Raw genomic sequence first — 13932 nt, 5'->3', positions numbered from 1 at the left:
TTTAAATCCTGTCGAATATATTTTTCTCTGAAAAAGTTGATAAATAGTATTTCATCGTTATCACAAACTCATAATGTCATGGATTGGAACAATTTTTGGACCGTCTAGACAAGAGTATCAAGGATTGCACCGAGAAGTATTTCATGATTTTCTGAAGAAATCATTTTCATGAAAAAAGAGTTTATTGAAAAGGCTGCTCTTATTTGTTTTTGTGTTTTTTTTAAAAAATATTTTTTTATTTTAAACTAGTATATTTTTAATATTTTTAAATTATTGTGATGTACTGATTTTGAAAAATTAAAAAAATATTATTTTAATATATTATTAAATAAAAAGTACACTACTTTTAGACCGGAAATCACACATTCAAGACAAGGATAGCAACCTGCTAATGGCAACGGGGTTTAAAAAATCAACTAGAACAGTGCTAATTAGTCACTTTCATTAGGACCAGGAAACGTTTATGGATATATTTAGTGCCTGTTTCACATTGAGATTGAACATGTTTTTTGAAAAATTTTCAATTTTTTTGCTAAAATTAAGTGCGGCTTGTACCTTTTAAATCGTTTTGATGTGCTGATATCAAAAATAATTTTTAAAAAATAAAAAAATATTATTGGCATGCTTTTCGACACGAAAAGCTATTTGAAAAGCAACCGCTACCACACTTTCAAATACCCTATTAGTAGACTTGTAGTTGTGTTCTCAAATTTTTTTCAAGAACACGACCTCTCTTATCTGCACTAAAAAATATTTTAAATGGTCGTAATGTTTCACATCATTGCATAACAAGCCGCAAAAGAGTGGTCCAGTGAATAAACTTCTGGAATCTGTTTGAGAATTTAGTTGTATTTGTTTTTTAAAATGTTTCGGGAATATCTCCATTTATAGATCCGACATCCATATCTATGAGTTGAAAGGTCCGAATGATCAACTCTGCAATCAGCTGTTAGAACCAATAGGTCTTCAAATCATTCATTTGAAAAAATGAAAACCCTTTTTATTGGATGATCATGATACTTTCCAAAAATTGAAATTTTTGATCAATGGAGGAACAATATCATCATTTTTGTTCAATAAGATACCAAAGTGGATGATTGACTCATTCCATACTAGGTCCAGTGAATAAATTTCTGGAATCTGTTTGAGAATTTAGTTGTATTTATTTTTTAAAATGTTTTTATGCTGTAATGTATTAAATTGATTTTTTTTATTTTTAAAAATTTAAACATATAAAAAATTAATTTTATAAAAAATATAAATTCACTCGCGTTTCCAGACGAGTTAGAAATCAATCTCATGTCCATTGGCGTTTAAAGTCTAACCATTTTCAGAACATTATTTTGTAATTACCACAAAATCAAAGGCATATCTCTTCACGTCTGAAACATAGGAGGATGTACACTTCAAGATTTATATATATATAAAAAAAAATAGTTGAGATCCTAATTCATTTCTCAGCTGCTGAAGAAAGATACAGTTGCCTAATATATATATAAAAAGTTGGATAATAGATAAATTTATTTATAATCTGGTTGGGAATTAAATTTTGGCGTGTGAAAGTTGTTAGAATTAATATATTTAAAATTTAAAACCAGAAAAATCAATGTCAATGTCCATAAATTACCCATTAAATTCTTGTGGGGGCGCTCGGACAAGTACATGCCAAAAACTTCCACAATCAATAACTATCTCTAAGTTACTATTGCTTAATTAGGTCAGATTTTAAATTGCTTTTTAATAAAAAAAATTTAAGGACACTGATATAAATTAATCCAAAAACCCATATTAATCTAAAAACAAACTATCTCTGAGTGATTCTGATGGAAAGAATCATCCACCACAAATTAATTTGAGTGGCCACACAAAATAAATACACACAATATGTTGAGAAAACCAGGACCTTGAGAACAGATCGGTGCTTTGCTAAGGCAGCATAATGAGCAAAAAAAATCGAGAAACCGAGAAAACTAAGAAAAAAATAATTAAAAAAAATGAATTAAAAAAAACCAACCGATTCGGTTCGGTATAAGTTTTAGGCTTATAAAACCGAGTCAAACCAAAAAAACCAAGCCAAAACCAAAAAAACCAAGCCAAAACCCGAAAAACCAAGCCAAACTGGAAAAAACCGAACCAAACCGGTTTTCCCTAAAAAACCAAACTGAACCGAAACTGACCGGTTCGAACCGGTTTCGGTTTTTTTTTAAAAAAAATTCAGTTCGGTTACCTTTTTTAATAAAAACTGAACCGAACCGAACCGAATTTGCTCACCTCTGTCACCATGCACAGAATTCTTGAACCACTTGATGCCATATGGGACCATCACCCGGCACCGCTCTGGCTCGTTAGGGTCTCACCAGGGTGGGGTTGCCACAGAGTCACACCAGCCACGACTAACAGGGTTTTATGGACATCAGTCACATCCTTACTTAAAGCTTGCATGCCTCAATTCCTTTTGTTAGATACCCCATCTGGTGCCCCCTCCCGAAGAAAATATCTAGAAATCATGTCTGGCTGGAAATTTATTTAATTCACATTATTTAAATAAATTATGAGAAGATAAGATTTATTCTTAAAGAATTTTTGGTTCTTTTTATTCTAAGAATTATTGATTTTATTTTATATATATATTTAATTCTTGAAGTCAGTTTATCCATGCTACGATGCAGGTATATTTTTAAGTCAGTTAACGCAATAAAAGGAAGCTTTTGCGCTATGAATGTATTTTTAGATATTATGATTTTTTTAATTTTAAAAAAATATGTATGATTAATAAAATAAATAAAATGATAAATAAAAAAATTGTTAATGTTAACTGAATAATAAAATGAAAAGCTTGCATTTCTCAAAAAAACAAAAGATAAGACGCAATAATAATTGTTTGACACCAGTACGCTGTCCATTTGTTTTCTGCACATTTCATTTATTTCTGTAGACAAATTATATAGACAAACTACTATTTATTACAATAATGTAATTATTATTTTTCTCCTTGATTATTTATCTCTAGATTTTGTCACTCTATTTGTTATTAATTTTTTTATAGGTATTTAAATTAACAATTAAACTAATAATCTAGGACATGGATTTCTTTAACCTATTGTCTTTTTTACATTAAAAAAAATTATTCAGCTCGCAAAAACACGCGAGGAACATGTCTAAGTGCCCAGCTATTTTAGCTTATAGTTGATAATTTAATAATTTCGAGTGCAAGTGAAAGATGCTGAGGTGGCTGTTTGTCCCTCGGGACCATGCATCCACCTCCTTCCATGTCACGGTGACTGGAGAAAACAAGAAAAGTGCTTCGACAAGGTGTGAACACAAAGTGCGAGTTAGCCCAACGTTAGGTCACTTCTGCTCTGCTGCTGCACGTGGCTAAGCTGACATCTTTCCTTCACGTAATGAATAGTGTATGAAACTGAGAAAAAAACAATTGAATTAAATTCGGAGAATGAAGCACCGTTTGATTTTAATTTTTTAATTTTTTATTTTAAATTAATGTTTTTTAATATTTAAATAATTTTGAATTACTAATTTTAAAAATAAAAAATATCATCTTCATATATTTTTAAATAAAAAACACTTTAAAAAATAACCATAATCACGTTTCCAAACAGTTTTAAGGGTCTATTTGAAAATGCAGTGTAAACCGGTAAATTTAAAATTTTTGTTTTTCAAAAAAAATATTATTTTTTTATATTTTGAGATATGATAATCTCAAAATTATTTTTTAAAAAATAAAAAAAAATTAATACTTTTTTAAATAAAAAAATATTTTAAATAACAATCAGAATAACCAATACCGAAAAGTCAATTAAACAATTCCCACTGCAATGCTTAGAGAGCCCTTTCATCTCTTTCACATGATTCATGGGAAATCATATCATTCAACCTGGTTTGAACATGTAAAACCACTGTAGTATCTCATGGAGGACAGCATAATTAAAAGCAATCAATTAAAGAGATGGTGGTTTTCATTTGCCTTTAAACTTTTGAGAAGACTTGAAGTTATAACAATCCTGGCAGATAGATCATACTTATTGGACAAGCAATGGTGATTCTAATCAGGGATCATAAGAAAGGATGCACCTACATTCCTGAAAAGGAAAAGTTATAATTTTTTAATTTTTTAAAATGTTTTTTATTTGAAAATATATTAAATAATATTTTTAAAAAAATTATTTTAAATATTACCATCAAAATAATCTGAAAATAAAAATAAATTTATTTAAAACATAAATTTATTTTGCACATGGTGGAGCCTTGTGTCTTGCTTGACATTACAAATTCAATAAGGAGATAAGTGATTGCAAGTTACACTCAAGTGGTAATTAAATAACGTCCCGTGTTTTTTTTTTTTTTTTTTTGATAACCCGGGGTGTCCGGGCCAGCTTACGCGCACCACGACTATTCCCCGGGCCCACTGAACATCCTGCAAGCCCAGTAGGCAGGTAAGGCACCGCGGGGATGACAGGCTGGTACTCTTAAGGATCGAACCCAGGACCTTCGTAAAGACAAGTTTTTGTTGTTGACCAATGGGCTAGACCCTCAATAACGTCCCGTGTCTTGCTTGACTTAGTTGTTAAATTGTTCAGTTGACTCACCTGCGATTTTAGAATTTAATTTGTGCCGAGTTTCAATTTGAACCGGTTGTAAACTTGTAATATTGATTTAGTTAAATTCAGGGGATTTTATGCTTGACTCCCGACTCTTTTAACCCAATTAAATTCAATATAAAAAACTAAAGATATCATTTAAAAAAAAATAATAAACCCGAATTGATTCGATTAATTCATCTAAACCCAATAACCTAATCATTTAAATCTTTTTTTAGATTAGATTTTGGTTAAAACTATAACTGAATTTGTTGACTCCAGATATAAAATGGAAATTGAAAGTGAGAGTGGTTTGCTGTATTACAGATTACAATTATAAGCATATAAAAAAAACTAAAAATAATGTAATTATCATTTTACTTTTTAAAACAAAAAAATGGGATAAGATGATATTTTTATATGTCCACTAGTTATTATAAAATCGACTTGGGACAATTAAGTCTTTTTATCTTTTGAATGCAATGTGATAATTATATTTTTAAATAAAAAAAAATTAAAATGTTGTGCAGAGGCAATTCAATTTTTTCATGTTTTATAAGCATAAAAACTATATTATCTTCAAAGGCAAAAGTTATTAAACTTGCATCAAATAGCTTTTTTTGTCTAAATTGTTTTTTTTTTAATAAACAAGCTAACAAGGGGCGATTTGCTTTTTTTATTAATATAAATATTATTAAAAAAAAGTTGTTAGTGGTGTGAAGCACATACTTTTTAGGCAACGAATGCAGTATATATTATGTCACCCCACATTCAAACAACCCTTTCCAGGGTAGAGTTGGAAGCGGCATGCCATCCTCTTTTTGTTGGTGCCACACATGTTATCGACATCATGATGATTACGCTTCAGTGAATTTTTTTCTTCTCTTCTTTCTTTTTTCTTTCTTTTCATTGTAAAAATATACATGTGTCATTTAATTTGTTTGTTGTTTACATATTAATTATCTTTCTTTTAATTTCTATTTGTTCTGTTTATTTTTTTTATTTTTTTTATTGATTCTTTTCTTCAATTTCGTTCTTCATCACTTGGTTTCATTTGATTTTCATATCAAATTTGATTTTTGTTCTTTTTAATGTTGTTTTTTTTTCACTTTTCTTATTGAATTTTATTTTCAATTTCATTCCTTAATATTGGATTCCAAATTATTATATATTAAGTTTAGTCCTCATTATTTTAATTGTTTTTTTAATTATTTTTTGTTGCATTTTCCCTTCTAATTTCATTTTACAGCATTTTGATAATTTAGAATTTTCTTCATTATTTTTTAGTTCTTGTCTTCTTTGGGGTTAGTTCTGAACTCATGACCAAGGTCTTAAGTTTTGAAAGTTGACATGAGCTGAGTTTAGTATTTTTTTTTTTAATTTTCTTCTCCAATATTTGATTTATAAGATATTGGTATTTGTGTTTTTTTATATATTTTATTTATATAAGGTTATCCTAATCCTATACCTATGGCCACAAGGTTAGTGGGTTAACTCATGTTGACTAGAGTCTTTTTTTTTTATTGTTTTTTTCAATTAACTTTTTTTTTTCAATTTATATCTTCAACATTGAATTATTTGATAATTGAACTTTGAGTTTTATTCAATATACATTTGACGGGGTTATCTCGGTATCACAACCAACTCATATATCTGGCATGTTAACCTAGATAAGCTCAAGTTGAGTTTTTTTTACCTGTTTTACGTTGTTAATTTTTTTGTAAGTTTATTTATTGTCATTGCTTTTATTTATTCGTATTATTTATATTGGTTGAGGAGTTATTAACCTAAACCTCAATTTGTTTTTTGATATTTTTAGAAACACTTGCATCGTCTTAGCATCATTTTTCTATGTTAAAAAAAATTATGTCAGCCCATAACGTAACATGAGCCCTTATCTAGTGTTGTCTATGTCTCCATAACGTTGCCAAACCCACATGCACTTGGGGTTAGGGCGCAGCTGAGCCCGAGAGAGTTGGGCTTAATATCTCGCTAAACTCACATGCATTTGAGCCCAGTGTGTAGTAGAGCCCAACGGGGTAGGCTTATCGTTTTGTCATGCTCATCTGTGATTGGGTCCAACAATTTTATTTATTTATTTGAATTAATCACTAATTATAAAAAGTGGAAGTTAATCACCCTTAATTAAAAAAAAAAAAAGAGGAATAAAATCTATTTTTAGAATAAATTACCTAGAAAAAAGCTAATTTATTTTAAATAAAACATCTAAATAGCGATATCCAACTTCAGTATATGACCTGAGAAGGCCAGAAGTTAAAACAATATTGGCAGAGAGATTTGTGTCACCCAAGCATTAATTGACAGACAAAAAGCTTTCTGGGCCATCTACATTGAATTTGAGCTACATCGACCCTAGTGCCAATTGATTTAAATGGACCGAGGGCCATAGCGATTTTTAACCTATCTTAGCACATCAAAATGTTTTTTGGCCACATTGTATTCTTTTTCTGTCTTGCAGTAGGAATAGTGAGAATACAATTTATTTATTTATTGCGAAGCCAAATAAAAAATCTATTTTTTTTATATTTTAGATCGTTTTGATGCACTGATTTTAAAAATAATTTTTTTAAAATAAAAATATATCATTTTAATATATTTCAGTACAAAAAATATTTTTGAAAAACAACTGTAACTATACTTTCAAATAAGTCTTTAAACTATATAATACCAGGATTCATACCTTGCTTCATTAAAGAAAAACTATCAACTATATTATAATTATCAGTAATATTGAAAGAATATGATAAAACATTGTACCTATGATGTTTTACCATTTGGTTTCCAAGTTTTTTATACTTTTGTTCTTGAGGTTTTATATATATATATATATATATAAATAAAAGCTGTTGTTTTAGATTTGTTGGTTTCGATCTCTTGATAAAGAAAAGAGAAAATCATAAAAAAAAAAAAAGTAGAGAAAAAAAACATAGGATGATCACATTCCGCCATAAAAAAAAAAAACGAACTGAGTTCATCTTAAAAAGCAAAAAATAAAGATGGTTTTGTTCCATAGATCCGCTTTTGTATTTTTTTTTTATTCCTTGTTAACGCACTGGTATTCGACCTAGAAGAAATTTAGTCTCCATGTGAGAAAGCTGACGGGAAGATACCCTTCAAGCTAAAACCAAAGAAAAGAAAAGAAAACAAAGATATTTATACACATCCTGGTACCAATTCGAGGAAGGAAATGTAACAATGCATGTATAAAGATACAAATTTGATGACAGTGAAAGCACATTCCAGATCGTTTTCGCAACAAAACAAGGAGTTTAAAGGAGTGGCACAATTGGCTGTGTTGATTTAGACCTTGCAGAAGCAAAGACAACTTGCATTTAATCATTGAATTCAAATGTACACTAATTCATGATCTGTAATGTTCACAGCTCAAATCAAGTTTGGTTGATGACAATGATTGAAAAGTTTTGGCAAAATCGGTTGCTCTGGTTAGTTATTTTGAGGTCATGTTAGGTTTCTTTTTTAGCTTGAAGCTGAGGCTGAGGTGAAGCTGTAGCATAGACTATGATGGTGAAGTGGCCTAATGATGCGCTCTGGAGGGCAGGGGTGCCGGAGCTGGGTGTGCAAGGAAGGTAGGAACATCGTCACCGGGCATGATGACCGATACCCCTTCCGCATAAACTGTCATCTGCATATGAACCAAGAAGTCAGCAAAGAAAACATGTACAAGTAAAACTGAAGAATCACTATTCAGACATCGTATATTTTCAATCATTAGAACAACGAAACAAGATATTAGCGGAAGGTGTCATGTGCAAGTTCCAAGACATACTTTAATGTAGCAAGTATAGGAGTTTTCCGGCCATGGAAAGTGTAACGGGTCCAGCAACTAACGCAGGTTAATATTTTCAAAGGAATTCAAGCAGGGAGAAGCTGCAAATAGAAGCCATGCAAGAAGAGACAAAAGGGTTTACTTTAATCATTCTTAAGATACAAGTATAAAGACATGAAATAGTGGAGTAGAATGATTTCTTTACAAGCATGAATACCTACCACATTATCCCCATTGATTTACTTTTCCATAAATCAAGGGTCTCGATTAATTAATAATCAAATTACTGTGTTAACATCTAGCGTGGAAAAAATGTGATATCATTGAAACAAGTTGATATATGAAAGGTAAATAATTAGCTAGCTATGCCAAGATACTATCTTGGACCACCAATCGAACAAGGCAAAAGAAAGCTGGTCTACCATGTCTTAGCTGTAGAAGGAAAGGAGCCATGAGACATGGCAAACTAATGGGCACATAATATAGATATTCCCTAGTTTTCTTGTCTGGGAAAGGCAGGTCATCGAAGCTATCAAGGGCGGCTGTGGCGGGTATAGCTGAGAGCCTTGACCTTCCCCACCTTATGTATTCTATGATTCGAATCTCTCAATTACAAGATGAGGAAACAAAAGCTGAAATCAGAGGCTTATTTTCCGATCAAAGAAACATTATTCTATAACCGGGCCTTCGTGAATCTCGGATCAAAGCGAGTAGTTCTTCATCAGGCATATTTCTAAAGACATTTTCTCACTTACAGCATCACATCAGGTGAATATGATAATATGCTGGCCTACTGTAAGTTGAAGCTAAACAACAAATCCAGAAGAGAAAAACTCGGCCATTGTGTCTAGACATGTTTAGTTGCCTTCAATGGCATAGGACAAATCTCGGGATGGCGAAAATGGGAGATTGTCAATGATAAATGTTTTTCTTTGACAGCTTCGGGCCACCCTAATCTCTAAAAGCCTTCTAACAAGGCTTCACACAACTCACCATGCATATTAGAATTTCACACATCATTTCTTATGTTCTTCTCTGTAAGTAAACAAGGCAAGATCATTTTCTTACATGATTCAATCTTCAGCACTCATTGATACTATAATGGCGTAAAGCAATAAAGACAAAAATGACATGCTGGTAAGATATAATGGACCCTTTAGCCTGCATGGATAAACACATTCATGTAATTAATGTCTTCCCATGTGTGCTTTAAACATAATTAACCACGCAGAAAGAGCATCCGACTGTTTAATAGACACCTAAATTGATCAATAATATAGTAGACAGAGCTATATCAGAATAATAACACAGCCATATCAACAACATTGGCTGCTCATAAATAACAGATCTAGAGGATTAGATTTAGACTTTGGTTTAGTAGATTTGAAGCATAAACAAGATTGTTTCTGGCCAAGATGACTGCCTTGTACAAAATGAAGTAAGCAGAAGGTTCACCAAAGAATGGTAACTGTATCAAATCCTCTATAATGAACACATGAACAGGAAAGCAATACCTTGCTTGTTGTAAATAACAAATAAGAACGGTGTAAAAAGTAATAATATTATAAGACTCAAATGACAATACATATGCATTAGGATAATAATATCTATTATCCTAATATGTTTATAATCAAATGAGGTTGCGTTAAAGAGCCGTCGTTATATTATATTATAATGCAAATGATGAATTATTTAACGTAATTCAGCCCACTACAGAAGCTCCCATATAATTCCACTAATCTTCCAAATTTGCATGATCTGTCCACAAATTAAGCCACTGAACTTCAATTAGCTAAAGCTTAATTTTAAATTTTCATAATGATCATCTTTAATCATAATCTAAAATCACATATGCCAAATGCAATCATGGATTTGAAAATCACTCACTGAGACTAGGAACTAAAGATAATTTACTACTTGAGGTTAAGTTAAACTAAAATGAAAACTTGCTGGCAGGCTAAATAATAATTGAAAGGTAATTACATAATGAAAACCAATGGCTCGCCTCCTACCACTGGGTGGAAGAAAAAAATCCCAGGTATCAAAAGTTGAAAGGGATCATTCAATCAGCAGGAACCTGAAGGACATGCCAACACATGGGCAGTCCTCATATAGATAGAGCTATCAATTGGACGGTGCATATGCATATCAATAGGTCCCAGCTATCGCCCTCTTTGTCTCATGTGACTTCGTATAATATTCTTTCAAACAGGAACTCCCTCAAATGCTGATGAAATAAGGAACAAGAAGAAATTGATACTTTATCTATGCATAAAGACTTAATCTTTCATGTTAATCACTGTCAATAGAAGTAAATATATACAAACCATCTAGTTGGCGGCCTAATGGTAAAAACTTGAGACAAAGAGGTTTGCTCTCTTTGTGGTCTCAGGTTCAAACCCTAGGTTGCTTATATGATGGCTACTGGAGACTTACATGGTCGTTAACTTCAGGGCTCGTGGGATTAGTCGAGATGCACGTAAGCTGGCCCGGACACTTACGTTAATAAAAAAAAAAGTAAATATATACAGAATTTGAGAGCTTAAACACTGACAAAAGATATCTCAATGGTTACTATAATAAACCAAAACCAAAAAGTGATTTCAGAAAGACAAGTTCAAGAAAGCATAAAAGAGAAAAAGCTTTCAACACACACACAAAAATTGCAATTTGCATAATGGCCAGTCAAACTGCCAAAGATTAATTATCATTACAAACAAAAAGAAAGCAAAAGGAGCAGTCACAGTCATGCTTGCAAGTATACTCGTTACACTTTGCAGGTCATCTCAAAAAGAATCAAGACATAAACAGAACAAGAAAAAGAACGAAAAATCAATGCTTCTTTTGTAACTACAATAATTAATTTCCAATCTCTTAATCAATAAAAACAAAAACAGAAAAAAAGAGAAAATAGCATCCCTTCCTTCACAGAATCCAAAAACAAAAATGTAATCAAATTGTGTGTGAGAGAGAGAGAGAGGGAGACAGAGAGAGAGAGAGAGAGAGAGAGAGAGTACTTTTGGAGATGGGAAATCAAGCTTTCCATGGAAAACAACTTGTGCTTCAAGATCATTAGGAGAAGAACTGCCATTAGCGCCAGCTGAGGAGGAAGACAATGATCTTGGCCTTAAGAACCTTTCAAAGATGGCTATTACAAGGAACATAGATATTAATATAGCAGTAGCTACAAACCCAAAAGACACAGCATTCATTGAATTATCAAAATGTCTCCAATGATCATCTCTTTCTAAATTCAAGGGCACCATTGATGTTGGTGGTGGTGACACTACTGTATCCCAACTATCTCCTACACCCATTAGAACCAAAATGTTAAGTGAAATTCACTCTTTCTCTACCTTCTCCTCTCTCATTGAAGAAAGAGAGAAACCAAAGCAAACTCAGTTGCCTGTTTCTTTCAGGGTGTCATAGGGTTTTAACACTTGCTTTGTTAAGCATGGAAATGGGTTTGTAGCTAGTAAGATTGTAGAGAATTGTTTAAGGGAAGAACTTTCGGGGAGAAAGAGAGAGGCGGGTTCTTTATGAGTACAAAGATCAAGCCTTTTTATGATAGTAAGAATGGACTCGTGCTCCTGCAGAAAAGTTTTATTACAGTTCGCGGACACACGGGGAGAGAGGTAGTGTTACATTTGTTTTTTAAAAAGATTTTTTATTTGAAAATATATTATAATAATATATATTTTATTTTTAAAATTTAATTTTAATACCAACATATTAAATTTAAAAATACTAAAAAAAATTAATAAAAATTCAAGATATTTTTAAAAAGACAGTGTGACCTCAAAAAAAATAAAAAATCAAGCACAGGTCTTAGCTTTTAAAAAACCTACGCGCTCGGCCTTGCCCATGCCTTTTTTTTTAGGAGCAAAACGACATGTTGTCCATTTCTATTTTTCTAAACAATCGACATGTCACTTGTGGTGGCAAATCACCTATAGCCTACTGGGCCTCTTACCTAGAATTTGATAATCAATGTGGTGACAAAACATTGATAGGGTTTAGTCTAAAAATATATTTATAGTTTATTTTCTCCCAAAATATCTAATAAACACTATGAAAACCCTCATAAGTCATCTATCAACACCAAAAAAATCTTAAAATCACTCAAAAAACAAAAATCAACTGAATACAAAAAAATCCAAATCAAACCTAATTTAATTTCTTGTTATATGTTAAAAAAAAATTCATTGAACTTTTCTTGATAATAGAAATTCATTGACTTAAAAATCTTTATTTTTATGGTTGGATTGTGGCCAATCGACAAACTTTTCATTTCTTGATGAGTTTTTTTTTTGTCATTTCATAAACATAGAGATTAAAAAATGCATGAAATAAACTTTTGGATAAAAATAAAATTTCTAAAAACTTTGATATTACCCTTATATTTTTTTTATATTTTACATTGTAGTTATCTTACTTAAAATTTTATCTTTCTACTACGATTTTAAACTTTATTTCATGAAATTAGATCATAAAAGGTTTAACTAAAAAAATACAAGGATGAAAATAAAAAAAAAGAAAAAAAAAAGAAAGAAGTTTCATTTTTTATATAAAAAGTGAAACAATCAAGTAAAAAATTCAAATATTTTAATTGTTTGTATAATTATTAATATAATTATCTTTATTATACTATAAATATTTGATTTGTTGGACTTTAAAACCCATCAACATTGCAAGAGGTAAAATGTTTTAATAAGTTATAGAAACATTCTAAGACTTGGGAGATAACTATTTGACATTATTATTAAACTCGATCAAATAGATTAATATTTAAATTTTTCAACCCAATACCTTGTTTAGTGTGGGTTTACAATTAATCTATATGAGAGTTATCTTGATATGACCTAGTAGAATTGATGGGTTTAAAAGCAACTTGGATAATTGGTAAAAAATATGATTTGATTTAAAAAAAAAAATTCAAGATGACATATTTTTTTGAATATTGAAATGGTGATATATTGGATCGGATCATGTTTCGCGGCTTCACCTGTGACCTGGATCTTAGACTTTACTAGGTTTAACAATTTTTTTTTTTTTTTAAAAAAATATTTCTTACTTAATGATATGATAATAAAAATAAATATTTAAAAAATTATACATCAAATAAATAGTAATATGTTTGTTTGATAATGCAATAACCTTATAAAAAACTAAAATAAATTATGAAAACTAATTCAAGATTAATAAAAAATATTAAATGATGAAATTTAAAATAAAAAAAATCATAAGAAAAAAAATTGAAAGATGGAACTCAAAACAAAAATAAGAAAAAAAATAGATGGCCAACCACTTAACTATTCATGTGATCAATGAATGAGATGATTTCCCAAGCTTCTTTTAGTTTTTAGTTAACATATAGTCCTCGTATTATAGATGATGACACATATTAATATATAAAAACCGTTTATTATCTTATGATGAAAGTAGCTCTAATATACCTTCATAGCCATTAAGATAAAAAATATATATCAGATCAGTGCCCGTGTAACGCGACGAATTATAATTGATTTT

The 13932-nt window shown here is 30.6% G+C and overlaps 1 long non-coding RNA gene across 1 annotated transcript; it reads right to left on the bottom strand.

Annotated features, from left to right (window-relative positions):
* Window positions 1-7911: 7911 nt before the first annotated feature.
* Window positions 7912-10582, bottom strand: LOC118028202 (uncharacterized). The gene is made up of 2 exons (XR_012167668.1): window positions 8404-10582; window positions 7912-8259 (listed from the first exon to the last, which is right to left on the bottom strand). It is a non-coding gene; the product is annotated as an uncharacterized lncRNA (long non-coding RNA).
* Between the last annotated feature and the right edge of the window lie 3350 nt (window positions 10583-13932).

This window comes from Populus alba, chromosome 13, assembly GCF_005239225.2.
Source record: "Populus alba chromosome 13, ASM523922v2, whole genome shotgun sequence".
Classification (NCBI taxonomy): domain Eukaryota; kingdom Viridiplantae; phylum Streptophyta; class Magnoliopsida; order Malpighiales; family Salicaceae; genus Populus; species Populus alba.
Note: the sequence above shows the minus strand (reverse complement) of the source record. Positions and strands in the feature narration are given on the sequence as shown.